The sequence below is a fragment of the Orycteropus afer genome, unplaced genomic scaffold (genome assembly GCF_000298275.1).
Source record: "Orycteropus afer afer isolate SDZICR_OR568_19922 unplaced genomic scaffold, OryAfe1.0 scaffold00288, whole genome shotgun sequence".
Taxonomy (NCBI): domain Eukaryota; kingdom Metazoa; phylum Chordata; class Mammalia; order Tubulidentata; family Orycteropodidae; genus Orycteropus; species Orycteropus afer.
The window spans coordinates 938,628-952,445 of record NW_006921875.1 but is presented as its reverse complement, the minus strand read 5'-3'; positions in this window follow the sequence as shown (position 1 = coordinate 952,445).

The following is a 13,818-nucleotide window of genomic DNA, read 5'->3' as shown; positions in this document are numbered from 1 at the left end:
TGTGAGTTCGGGTGTGGGTGAGAAGGAAGCAAGGGCTCAGTATACATGAAGCTGCTTTCCTGTCTCCAGAAACTGACCAGCAGCCCCAGCCCAGGTCTACAGCATTCAGTGGCTCCTGGGTGGACCCCAACCCTACCAGACATTTCTAGGGCCACCTCTAGGTCACAGACCAAATCTGTCCCCACTTTCACTCCTTCTCCCACATTATGATGTCAAATCCTCCCAGTAACTGGCTTCTCTGGCTTTGTCTTGTTTTACTGGGTTTTTTGTTTATTTGTTTAACTTTGTATTGTGATTTGGATGCAATTTTACAGAGTAGATTCATTTTCTGTTTAACAGTTCATATATGCTTTGTTCTGTGACACTGGTAACATTCGTCATAGTGTAATGTCTCACCTCCCACTTCCTTCCTGTAGTTACCTTTCCGTGTGTCCTTCTTGTCTACACATTGCTGTCTCCCATTCTCCCCTGAGCAAATGCTGCCCTTCTGATCTCCCATCGTTGATTGTTCTAAGGAGTGCACGTCCCTGGTGTAGCTGTTCAGCTCATAGGCCTATCTGTTGTTTGGCTGAGAGTTAAGAGACATGGGAATGAGTTCAATTCCAGGCCTGAAGGGTAACTCAGGGCCATAGTCTCAGGGGTTTCACCAGTCTCTCTCAAATTAGTAAGCCTGGTCTGTTTTATGATTTTGAGTTTTGTTCCTCATTTTTCTCCCATTCTATACAGGATCTCCCATTTTAATCTTTCTCTGATTGGTTGGCATTGGTGGCTGGGCATAATCTAGTTCTTCCGGTCTCAGGATCATATTGGTTGAAGTTCTCATGGTCCATTGTTTTAGTTTCTTCTCCCCTCTGGTATGTTAGTGGCAGCAATGAGTTCTGAACAACATGGCATCTTCTATGAAGTTCTGCCACTCACTCCATGAACATTTTTATATGCCAGGCACAGTGCTAGATAGAGGAAGAAGCAGGGCAGAGTCTTGGAGGTGAGAAAAAACATATAGCCCTTGGGAGACAGTAGGTTGCTCAGTGCATCTGGGTGCAGAATGCATGGGTAGCAAAGCAAAGGGTGAAAAGTCCAGGCCCTGGACCCACATGGCCTTTGTGTGAAGCCTCTCCACTTCGGTTAAAGTTGTTGGGAAGATCCAATAGGTGATCATCTAATGAGATGATCCCCTTAATGCAACTGACTCTGGGTGCATGCTTAGTAAACATCTGTTCTTATGTTCACGATTTCTATCATTTTTTCTATAATTTATTTTTGTTGTTGTTGAGAATACACACAGCAGAACATATATCAGCACAACATTCTCTACATGCACAATTCACTGGTATCGATGACTTTCTTTGTATTGCACAACCATTCTCACCCTCCTTTTTTGAGTTGTCCCTCCCCCACTAACATCAACCACTGCCCCCTCAGGTTCCTGTCTCATCTTTCTAGTTGCTGTTGTCCCTTTGATCCCATACAGATAGTTATTGAAAGAACACAGTCCTCAAGGCAATACTAATTAAGCTAAACTATCATTTGGTTTAAAGAACACTTAGAGGATATTTTTGGTTTAAGGTTTAAAGATTTTCTCAGGGCAATAGCTTCAGGAGTTCACCCAACCTCCTTGGCTCCAGAAAGTTTGGATTCCATGGGAATTTAAAATTCCATTCTGCATTTTCTCCTTTGGATCAGGATTCTTCTATAAAATCTTTAGTCAAAATGTTCAGTAATAGTAGCTGAATGTCATTCAGTTCTTCTGGTCACATGGCAGAGGGGACAGTTGAATGTTTTTAGGGGGAGTCAAGAGTTAGGCAGTGGCCAGAATACACAGAGACTATGTAATTATTTGGAGTCCTTGGATGGTTCAAATGGTTGGTGTGTTCAGCTACTAACCAAAACAATGGAGGTTCAAATCCACCTGGGGCATCTCAGAAGAAATGTCTGGCAATCTACTTCTGAAAAAATCAGCCATTGAAAACCCAATGGAGCACAGTTCTACTCTGATACACATGGCATCACCAGGAGTCAGACTGACTCAATGGCGCTTGGTGGACATATACATGTTAAGAAGTTAGGGCTGCATCCTAAAGGCATTGAGAACCAACTGAAAGAGTTGAGCCGGGGTGGAAGTGGGTGTAACTATGTTGGAAATTCAGGACAGTCACTCTAGTGGCTGCATGCAGAACAGATTAAAAATGGGCTAGACTGAGAGAGAGAAAGAGGGACAAACCAGGAATTTGTTGCAGTGATTTCAGCCAGAGATGATGGACTTTTAACAAAAGTGGTAGTGATGCAATGGACAGAGGTTGGTAAATTCTACAAACCTGGAGGAGACACAGTGAGAGAGGCTTAGGGTACAGTGGGGAGAACACAGGCTCTGGGGTCAGTCAGACTGGACTTGAGCCCCAACTCTCCCACTCCTGTTCACAGGAACTAGAGTATGTAATTTGACCTTCGTATGCCTCAGTTTCCCTATTGTATACTGAGGCTAAAAGAAATAGTACCAATCTCACAGGTTGATGTCAAGCTTAAATTTGGTAATGTGGGTAAAGCACTAGGAGAAATGTTTGAAACCAAGCAAGTACTTAATAAATGTTACTTATTGTCATAAGAAAGTACAGGGCTTGGTGAGCAATTAGACATGCCAAAGGGGAGGAGTCTAAGAAGTATCCAGGAGGCCAGAGGATGGGATGCTGTCCTCTGAGAGGGAGACTCCAGGAGGAGGAGAAGATTGCCACGATCAAAGGCAGAGCAGGGCGTCAATGGTCATTTACCCATCACCACTCTCCTTAGATATACTATACTATCTACCAGTTGCCATGGAGTCATTTCCAACTCATGGAGGTCCCACACATATCAGAGCAGAACTGCACTGCATGGGGATTCCAATGGCTGATTTTTTGGAAGGAGATCACCAGGGCTTTCTTCCAAGATGCCTCTGGGTAGATTCAAACCTCCAACCCTTTGGTTAGCAGCTGAGTTCATTAGCCATTCACACCACCCAGGAACTCCTTCTCCCTTACAAGTACTCCTGAACTCAGGGGGGACATACTGAGACTCCTTCTGTCATTCTTTAGTGGGGACTGTTCAAGGGTGCTAGAGGTTGGGGGTCCCTGCTATCACGCTATTACACATGCATACAGAACCAAGGGCCTTTCTTCCAAGGTGCCTTTACGTGGATTGAACCACCAATCTTTTGGTTAGCAGCCAAGTGTGTTAACAGTTTGTACCACCCAAGGACTCCAGACATAACATGTTAGTACCCAGTTTGGAAATGATTTTGTTTGGGTAAAAACACCAACTCTTTGGCCCTGCAGTTCACATAACTGTTAGATGGGTGAAGATACTTTTGTGAAACAAGAAAATCAACTTTCTTTTAGGTTTTCTCTCAAACATAGAGACTGGAGAATTCTATGCTGTACACAACGCCCAGGAAAGAAGGCAAGCCCCATGCTGGCTTCTTCATCTGACATCTAAAGCTGTCAGCCCTTGAGCCCTTGAAAGCAGGAACACAAGTGCATTTCAAAAAACTTTCAGCATTTTTTTTTCTTACTTTTATTGTGAAAACATACCCAACAAGACATTCGCCAACATAACAACTTCCACATTTACAGCTCAGGGACATTGATTACATTTTTTCATGTTGTGCCACCATTATTGACTTGCAGCATTTTTTTGAGATAAAAGTAGCATTGAGGAATCAGCCGTAGTATCAAAACTATGGCATAGGATGCATTGCCATGACAACCAACTCCATTATTTTTAAATCCTATGGCAAAAATCTAGTCAGCCATGAAACTGAAAACAGGCAGGATGCTTTCTACCTTCTATTCAAGAGAGAGAACAGTGTATATCCTAAGCTGTATCTTTTTCTTTTCCTTAAAAATAAAAAGCAGCAATCTCCCAAAGGATTTCTATAACAAAGAGATCCATTCTCTGTCTGCAAAGCACAATGAATTATGTCATTACTGGTAGCGGGCAATATCCTCATCGACTATCCTTCATCTGGCGAGAGCTAGCCACTCAGTAGGAATTAGCTCATGAATCCTCATGATGAGAGAAGGATATGGACGTTACTTGCTCTGGGAATCCTGCCTGTATGTTAACCTTTTTTTTTTTTCAAATAATTATATTAACCCAGGACCCCACTGAAGTCCCACTTATTGACATACACATGGTTTTTGGAATAGACCTTCCTGCATCTCTGAACCCAATTGTATGAAATAAATTCCATTATTACAAAAGTTGTTGCTAGCTGTCATTCATTTGGGCCTAGACTCATAGCAGCCCTGTGCACAGTGGAGGGAAATGCTGTACCGTCCCCAGGAGTAGATTGCAGATCAGTTGCAGATCTGACTGTTGTGATCCACAAAGTCTTCACTGGCTCATTTTCAGAAGTCGATTGCCAGGCCTTCCTTCCTAGTCTATCTGAGTCTGGAAGCTCCACTGAAACCTGTTCAGCTTCCCAGAAACACATATGCCTCCACTGACAGGTGCATGAGATGCACTGGCCAGAAGAGAAGCCCGGTCTCCTGCACAGAAGGCAAGAATTTTGGGTTTTTCACTGCAACTAGTTTATAGGTCAATAGCAGTCATATCTACAAATATTAGTGCTACAGTTTGGCACACCAAGTAGTACTTGAAAATCCTACAACTGCATTTCAATCAGTTCTTGGGATAGTCTGAGCAACGAAGTTGTTCCATTTCTTTTCAAGTCAGGAGAAGCTGTGGGCACAAAATAGATTAGAGGTTTGTACCAAGACATAAAGAAATTCAAGACCTTAAAATAAATATTCATTTAATACCCACAGTGCAGCAGTTACTAGGTCAAGAGGCATCATTGCTGGTTGAGAGGAGATTGTAAATTCTATTTTCCTGTGAACATAAAATAGGTAGTTTCCCTTATACTTATAAAACCTGCAAAGGTTTTTTTTTTTTTTTTTTTTTTTTAGTGCCCTGTCCTTAAATTCCTAGTAACTTGTGGTACCCTCATTCCCTGCAACTCTTTACCCTGGTAATATCATTCATCTGCCCAAGCTGCCGGAGAGGCAATTGTAACTCCAGGAAGAAGGATGGATTGGTGTATAAGTGTGTGTGAAAGAGAGAGAGAAAGACAGAGATGGAAACAGTGAGGTATAGATGTTCTTTTCTCTTTTTTTCCACATCCTGGGGCAAACCTTTGCAAGCTGTGGAAAGGAGCAAACTTTTACAGAGGACAAATGTAACTTGGAAGATAACTGTCTTTAATGAATGAAAAAAGTCAAAAGGGGCAAAATGGTATAGCCGTTGTGGAAAACAGTTTGATGGTTCTGCAAAAAGTTAAGCATAGAACTGCCATGTGACCCACCAATTCCACTCGTAGGCATATATGCCCAAAGGACTTGAAAGCAGAGACTCAAAGGGGGACTTGTATACCAATGTTCAGTGCAGCCTTATTCAAAACAAATGCAAACATTGCCGTGGAGTCGATCTGACTCATAGCGATCCCTCCTTGGGTTTCTGAGGCGGTATCACAACGGAAGAAGATTGCCCAAACTTCCTTCCAGGGAGTGGCTGGTGGGTTTGAACTGCCAGACTTCTGGTTAGCAGTAAAGTGCCTTAGGCACCATGTCACTATAGCTAAAAGATAGAAATAGCCTAAACGCCCATCAACTGATAAATGGATAAATGAAATGTGGTACATACACACAATGGAGTATTATTCAGTCATAAAGACAAATGAGACCGAAGAAGAGTTGATGCTTTTGAGTTGTGGTGCTGGCAAAGAATGCTGAAAGTACCATGGACTGCTAAAAGAACTAGCAGATCTGTCCTGGAGGAAGTGCAGCCAGAATGCTCCTTGGAAGCAAGAATGGCCAGACTTCGTCTCACCTATTTTGGTCATGTTGTCAGAAGGGACCATTCCCTGGAGAAGGATGTCATGCTTGGTAGGGTGGAGGGTCGACGAAAGAGGGGGAGGCCTTCAACGAGATGGATTGACATGGTGGCTGCGATGATGGGCTCAAGTATGGCAGGGATTGTGGGGCTGGTGCGGGATCGGGCAGTGTTTCGTTCTGCTGTGCATGGGGTCGCTATGAGTTGGAAACAACTCGACGGCACTTAACAACAACAACAACAACAAAGACAAATGAAGTTCTGATACATGCTACAACACAGATGAACCTTGAAAACATCATGCTGAATGAAGTAAGTCAATCACGAAAGGAAAATATCATATGATCTCAATTACATAACATCTAGAATATATAGAGACCAAAATATATTAGTGGTTATCAGGGGTATGAAGGTGGTGGAGAAGGGATTCATTGTTTAGGAAGCACTGAGTTTCTGTTTATGGGATGGAAAATTTGGCAATGACTGTAAGTGATAGTTGCACACGATTAATGTAATTGGTATCATTGAACTGCACAGATGAGAAACATGGAATGGCATAGGTTATTCTATATCTTTTTTAACAGCAATAGAAAAGTCAAAGGGATTTTTGGAAACCAATAGAAGAAATTGTAAGCCTTTATGTTATTTAATTTTGAAAAATCCAGAAGAGAAATAAGGGAGTCCTATCTCAGCTCTAATCCAGTTGGACTTGGACAAACTGTTCCTTGCTCACGTCTCAAGCCCCAGAGCCAAGCACAGGAGCAGACAAGCTATGAGAATACACTTGGTTGATATTCACTGAGGAACACTGATGGTGCAATTTTTAAGCATTCATTTGCTAACTGAGAGGCCAGTAGCTTGAACCCACACAACTGCCCCACAAGAGAGAAAGACTGGGCAATCTGCTCCCATAAATATTACAGCCTAGAAAACTTAGTGGGGCAGTTCTCCTCTGTCATATGGGGTCACTGTGAGGCTGAATCAGCCCAACAGTGCCCAACAGCAACAACATTCATTGGTGACTGATCAGGTGTATGTATGGGATTAGTAGATGATAGATAATTTTGAACTCTAGGATCCACCTGAATGTAACCTTGTTGATCTTAGGCTACAGCATGAACAAGCCTCTGACACACTCAATCTGAAAAACACAGTTTGTGCACACTCATCAACCCCCAACAACTCCACTCACTGCCAGAATGAAAAGCAAGCCATTTGGAACGTCAGTGGTGGTCTCCTACGTGCAGTTTCCCAGACACCAGCTTTCACCATAAACACAGAGTGGTGCCCCAAAGCTTAGAGAAAGTGGACAGTACGTGCTAAAGATGGTGCAGAGAGAGTTTGGGGAGAAAGAAGCCGCTCCAATAAGATTAGCCAGGCTTACGCTGAGCTTGGCAGCATCAGCACCCCTCAAGCAAGCAGCAGATTCGAGGAGCATAATCTCATTTGGAGGAACCAGTTTTCCCACCATTTCTACAAAGGCAGAAAATGAAGGCAAAACCAGCTTATTTGGGACCAGATGAACCCATTGGCGTGTTCAACTCTTCTCCATGACTAAGCCCCTGGGAACTGCAATGCCTGAAACTGACACTGCACAGTTATAGGGAGTCATCAGTCATCATCAGCCTTAAAGGGTTGTGAAAGAAAAAAAAAAAAAAAAGATTGAAAAGAGGAGAGATTAAACACAAGTAATTATATTAGCCATCACCACTTGTCCTTCCAACATTTTAGCTACATTTTTTATTTTAAAAACCCAAATGGTTATAATCAGGTTCAAAGACCTGGTTATAATTATAAGCTAACTATCTGACAAGACAGCTGACTGTAGACCTGTGAAAAGCAATTATTTTGACATTGATTACTTTCTAGTAGGAGTACAGTATTGTAATTGCAGTTTGCTGGAAGCTATGGCAACGTTCTACAAGGCACTTCCCATTTGGCTGGAGTTAATTAATGGGTGTAGGGGGAGGGGCAGGTGAAGACAGCATGCAGCTTCACATACAAATTAATTGACATGAAATAAATTAATATGTTTAATTTAAATGTTATTAATTTACCAAACAGAGAGAAACAGGAACCGGGGTTTAGGGAGCCATGGCATTAGCATCAGCTACAGGGATGGCACCTCAGTTACCATGGCAACTGCCTCATTAGGCTTCCAGGGGAAGCCAGCGCATCTCATGGGGCGGAGGAGCAGTGGGCAGAGGATTTCAAACATCAAACGGAAAATCAGAAATATCAACTCGAACCAAGCGGTGCTTTGAGGATGGGATTCAGAGGCAGCTGTTTATCTGCCGATGACCTGGGCTCCAGCCTGCAGCCAAGCAAAAGCAGTGTTTGAAATCCAGAGCACAGCCCTTTAGATAAAGCATTTGCCCTGGGAGAATAGGTTCACCATAGGAGGCCAAGCCCATTTTTGGATCCTCCAGCTCCCTATCTGTGGTTTAGCCTCTCTGTCTCTGTCTTCTTCTAACTCAATCCCCTTGCTCTCTTATGGATTGAATTGTGTCCCCAAAAAATTTGTGTTGTGAATCCTTACTTCTATCACTGTGATTATAGTTCCATGTAGGAATAAAGTTTTCTTTGTTATGTGAATGAGATGTGTTCTGGTTACATAGTGCCACTCTGACAAGAATATACCACAAATGGGATGGCCTTAACAAGCAGGAGTGTATTTTCTTACAGTTTGGAGGCTTTAAATCCAAGTTAAAAGTGCCAGGCTCTAGGGGCTGGGTGAAAGCCCCTCAACCTTAGGGTCCAGCTCTGCCTCCTGCTCCTGGCCCACTGAAGCTGGAGGCTTTTCTTCACTCAGACAGCTGCTGGCTGCTGAAGCTGACAAGCCCAAGGTTGACAAGTAAAAAGGCACAGTCCTAATGTTACCAAACCACACAGCAAGCCATTAATTTAAGTCCATTGTCCATTTAAGTCCCAAGGTCAGCAGAGCATGGCAGGCTGCTGAACAATGGCATGGCTACATGCAGGGTCCAAGCATGCCATAAACTAGAGACCATTCCCAAGGCTTCTCCTTATATACAGGAAGCAGATCACATCCCAAAGTCAGCTATCAGCTCCTTGTGGTAGATCCCACCATGGAGTTGATTGCCAGTCTCATCATGGGGAATAACTACCACCAGCTGCCCAGCCACTCAACCAGACCCAGCCAAGTTGACACACAAATTTAACTACCACAAGATGGTATTAGTGTAGGGAGAGAAGTAGCTCTGGTGGCAGAGGGGTTCAAGCACTCAGCTGCTAACTAAAAAGACAGTGGTTTAAACTCACCAGGGGCTCCACGGGAGAAAGATGTGGCAGTCTGCTTCCAAAATGATTTACAGCCTTGGAAACCTGATGGGCAGCTCTACTCTGTCCTACAGGGTCATTATGAGTCAGAATCAACTTGAGGGCAATGGATTTATTAGTATAGGGTATATCTTCAGTCAATCTCTCTTTTTTAATTTTTTTTGGCAGTTTCTTTTTTTCTTTCATTTTTTATTTTTGCGGTATTCCCTCCCTTCTCTTCCCACCCCTGGTAAACCAGCATAGAAAATTTCCATCCATATATAAACATTTCCTTGACTTTTTACAATAATGAACTAATGCAATATTTGTCCTTCTGTGATTGACTTATTTCACTCAGCATAGTGTCCTCCAAGTTCATCCATGTTATGAGGTGTTTTGCCGATTTCTACATTATTCTTTAGTGTTGCATAGTATTCCATTGTGCGTATGTACCATAGTTTGGTTATCTATTCTTCTGTTGATGGGCACATAGGTTGTTTCCATCTTTTTGCTATTGTAAATAATGCTGTGATGAACATGGGTGTACATATATCTGTTCTTGTCCTGGCTCTCACTTCTTTGGGATATATACCTAGTAATAGGATTGCTGGATCAAATGGTATTTCTAATTCCAATTTTTTAAGGAATCACCATACTGCTTCAGTCAACATCTTTCAAGATATAAAAGGAGCAGATGAAGCAAGGAGAGATGGGGGAAGATAGATGCCATGCCATATAAGTATCATCAAGCAGCCAAAGGATAAGGACCTTCCCCCAAAGCCACAGAGAGTACAAGCCTTCTCCTAGAGCCAGTGCCCTGAATTTGGACTTCTAAACTGTGATCAGATAAATTTCTGTTTGTTAAAGACACCCACTTGTGGTATGTCTATTATAGCAGCATTACATAACTAAGACACCCTCTTCACCTGCCTTACCACCTAGGCCTGATTCACTTTCAGCTTTAATGTCATTGCCTCCAGCCTGGCTGTTCCCTCCAGGGGCCTCACAGCACTGACTATACCCTATCAAAGCAGTTGTCACATTGCAATGCCATTGCAAATTCCCTTGTCTGGTCCCCCAGTGGACTGTGAGCTTCTGGGAGCAGGGTCTGTACCTATTCACTCTCCTGGCTGTAAGTACAGTTCTTGGACCACCAACACTAGCAGCACCAGGTAGCTTACCTGCTGGATCAGAATCTGCATTTTAACAATATCCTCAAGAGATTCCTGTGCACGTTAAAGTTAAGAAACACTGCATACTTCATGTAGCAAAGGAAGAGGTAGCAAAATGACAGTGCAGTAACTGTCGTTTAATGACTGCCTCCTTTCAGCAAGCAAGGTTGTATCATCTGCATATCATAGTTTGTTAATGACTGTTCCTCCAATCCTGAAGCCACATTCTTCTTCAAATAGTCCAGCTTCTCAGATTATTTGGTCAGCACACAGATTAAGTATGGTGAAAGGATACAACCCTGACCCACTCCTTTCCTGATATTAAACTATGCAGTCTCCCCTTGTTCAGTTCCAACAACCCCCTTAGTTTATGTACGTGTTCTTCATAAGCACAATTAAGTGTTCTGGAATTCCCATTCTTTGCAATGTTATCCATAGCTTTTTATAATCCATACAGTCAAATGCCTTTGCATAGTCAATGAAACACAGATAAACATCTTTCTGGTATTCTCTGTTTTCAGCCAAGATCCATCTGATATCAGCAATGATATCCCTCTTTCCACATCCCTTCTCAATGTGGCTTGAGTCTCTGGCAATTTCCTGTCTATGCACTGCTGCAACTATTTTTGAACTATCTTCAACAAAATTTTACTTGTATGTGATATTAATAATATTGTTTGATAATTTCTGCATTCTGCTAGATCGCCTTTCTTTGGAATGGGCACTAATATGGATCTCTTCCAGTCAGTTGGCCAGGTAGCTGTCCTCCAAATTTCTTGGTATAAACGAGTAAGTGCCTCCAGCGCTGCATCTCTTTGTTGAAACATCTCAGTGGGTATCCTGTCAATTCCTGGAGCCTTGTTTTTCACCAATTCCTTCAGTGCAGCTTGGACCATAGAATCCTTCAATATTGCAACTCAAGGCTTGAATTTTTTCTTCAGTTCCTTCAGCTTGAAAAATACCAAGCATGTTCTTCCCTTTTGATTCTCGAATTCTAGGTCTTTGCACATTTCATTATAATACTGTAGTTTGCCTTCTTAAGATGCCTTTTGAAATCTGTTCAGCTCTTTTACTTTATCATTTCTTACATTGGTTTTAGCTATTCTATGTTCAAGAGCAAGCTACACTGTCTCTTCTGACATCTAGTTTGGTTTTTCTTTCCTGTCTTTTCAATAACTTTTGCCTTCTTTATGCATAATGTCCCTGATGTCATCCCACACTCATCTGGTATTTGGTCACTCGTGTTCAATGTGTCAAGTCTGTTCTTCAGATGGTCTCTAAATTTAGGTGGTATATACTCAAGGTTGCATTTTTGCTCTCTTGGATTTGATTTAATTTTCTTCAGCTTCAAACTGAACTAGCATATGAGCAATTGATGGTCTGTTCCACAGTTAGCAGACCTCTGGTCTTCTTCTGACTGGTGATATTGAGCTTCTCCATCATCTTCCACAGATGTAGTCAATTTGATTCCTGTGCATTCCATCTTGCACAGCCCATATATGTAGTCAATGTGTTTGTTATTGGAAAATAGTATTTGAAATTAATAAGTCATTGGTTTTGCAAAATTCTATCATGCAATCTCTGGCATCATTTCTATCATGAAGACCATATTTTCTAACTATTGATGCTTCTTTGTTTCCAACTTTCACATTCCAATCAGCAGTAATTATCAATGCATTTTGATTGCATGTTTGATCAGACTGCAGAAGTTGAAGTAAAAATCTTCAATTTCTTCATCTTTGGCTTTAGTGGTTGGTGTGTAAATTTGAATAGCATTAACTGGTCCTCTTTGTGGGTATATGGATATTATTGTATTACTGACAACATAATACTTCAGGATAGGTCTTGAGGGTTTTTTTTGTTTTTTTTTTTTGGTGGTAAATAAAATGACATTCCTCTTCAATTTGTCATTCCTGGCATAGTAGACCATAGGATTGTTTGATTCAAAATGGCCAATAACAGTACATTTTAGCTCACTAATGCATAGGACATAGATCTTCATGTGTTCCATTTCATTCTCAACAACTTCCAGTTTTCCTAGATTCATACATCATACATTCCTCGTTCCAATTGTTAATGGATGTTTGGATGTTTCTAGTTGTTTCATCTCATTTTGAGTCATGCCACATCAGTAAATGAAGGTCCCAAAATCTTTATTCCATCCATGTCATTAAGGTCAATTCTACTTTAAGGAGGCAGCTCTTCCCCAGTCATAATCTGAATGCCTTTCAATCTGAGGGGCTCATCTTCCAACACTGTATCAATGTTTCACTACTATCATAAGGTTTTCAGTGGCCTTTTTTTTTTTTTTTTTTAGAAGTGGACCACTATGTCTTTCTTCTTAGTTTGTTTTAGTCTTGAAGCACCACTGAAACCTGTCCATTGTGATGACATTGCTGTTATTTGAAATACTGGTAGCATAGCTTCTAGCATCACAGCAACACACAATTAATCACAGTATGACAAACTGATACACAAGTGGTGGAATTTAACTCTTTAGTGTCATGTATTTAAGATCACGTTGTGAGATAGAGTTCTAACTTCAGTTATGTTTTCCAAACATGTAACCAACAGTTCTAGGGCTCTTTATTGAATAATTTACCATATTGGCTACTAATCTGAAATGCCAGCTCTGTTATAAATTAAAATTTTATGTGTACTTAAAAAAAAAATTGTGTATGAACTCAAAAAAGAAGAAGAAAAAGGAACATTGCTGTACACCATTGCTTCTCTAGAGAGTGGAAATAGCAGGCATTCAACAAGTAATTTTAAATCAAGCCTTCCCTTTACATATAAACTCTGCCCCTACTTCACATAATGGAGAGGAATGCAGAGAAAGAAATAGCTGGGCCATCATTTATTAATGCAGTGCCAGAGATTGGCTCTTCATGTATCACATTGAATGTAGGATCTGGAGTCTAGACTATACAGGCTTACATCCTTGCTCAGCTACTCCGCAGCCTTGGGGATATGACTGAACTTCTTTGTGCTTTATTTTTGTCATCCGTAAAATGGGGATAATAGTTCATTCATTTGACAGATATTAACTGAGCACCTACTATGTGTCATTCACTGATCTAAGGACTTGGGAGCCATCAGTGAATCAAAAAGCTGCTCTTATATATCTGAAGCCCTGGTGGCACAAGGGTTAAGTGCTGCTTTGGCCTGAGTTTCCCCTCCTCACCTAATCCCTTCGGCTGATTGCTCTTCTCTCTGGCTTCCTGGCTTTTATTCCCTTTCTCCTGTTCTTCCAGCCTGCTACTCTGGGTGTCCCTGAGTTGTCTCTCCTCACCTGTAACCCTGGGGCTGACTGCTCTTCTGTCCATCTGTCGGTTTGTCCTACTGTGGTGAAATGTAGACATGAGTTTTGAGGCTGAGCCTCTGGTGTTTAAAACCCAGCGAGATGCACCTGGTGCACAGGTAACATCCCAGCTTATAGACTGAGACAGACTAGGAAGAAGGAAGAGGCCATCCACTTCTCAAAGAATTGGCCAGGGAAAAC